Here is a 255-nt window from a genome sequence, read left to right on the forward strand (position 1 = left end):
CTTCAATTTCAAGTTGAACTTACATATGAGCAGTTGATGGTCTGTTCCACAATCAGCTCCTGGCCTGGTTTTGGCTGAGGATATTGAGCTTTTCCATTGCCTTTTGCCAAAGTTGTAGTCAATCAGATTCCTGTGTGTTCCATGTGGTGAAATACATGTATATAGCCGCTATTTGTTTTGTTGAAAAAAATGTATTTGCAATGAATAAGTCATTGGTCTTGGAAAATTATATAATGCAATTTCCACCATTATTTC

The sequence above is a fragment of the Orycteropus afer genome, unplaced genomic scaffold (genome assembly GCF_000298275.1).
Source record: "Orycteropus afer afer isolate SDZICR_OR568_19922 unplaced genomic scaffold, OryAfe1.0 scaffold00409, whole genome shotgun sequence".
Classification (NCBI taxonomy): domain Eukaryota; kingdom Metazoa; phylum Chordata; class Mammalia; order Tubulidentata; family Orycteropodidae; genus Orycteropus; species Orycteropus afer.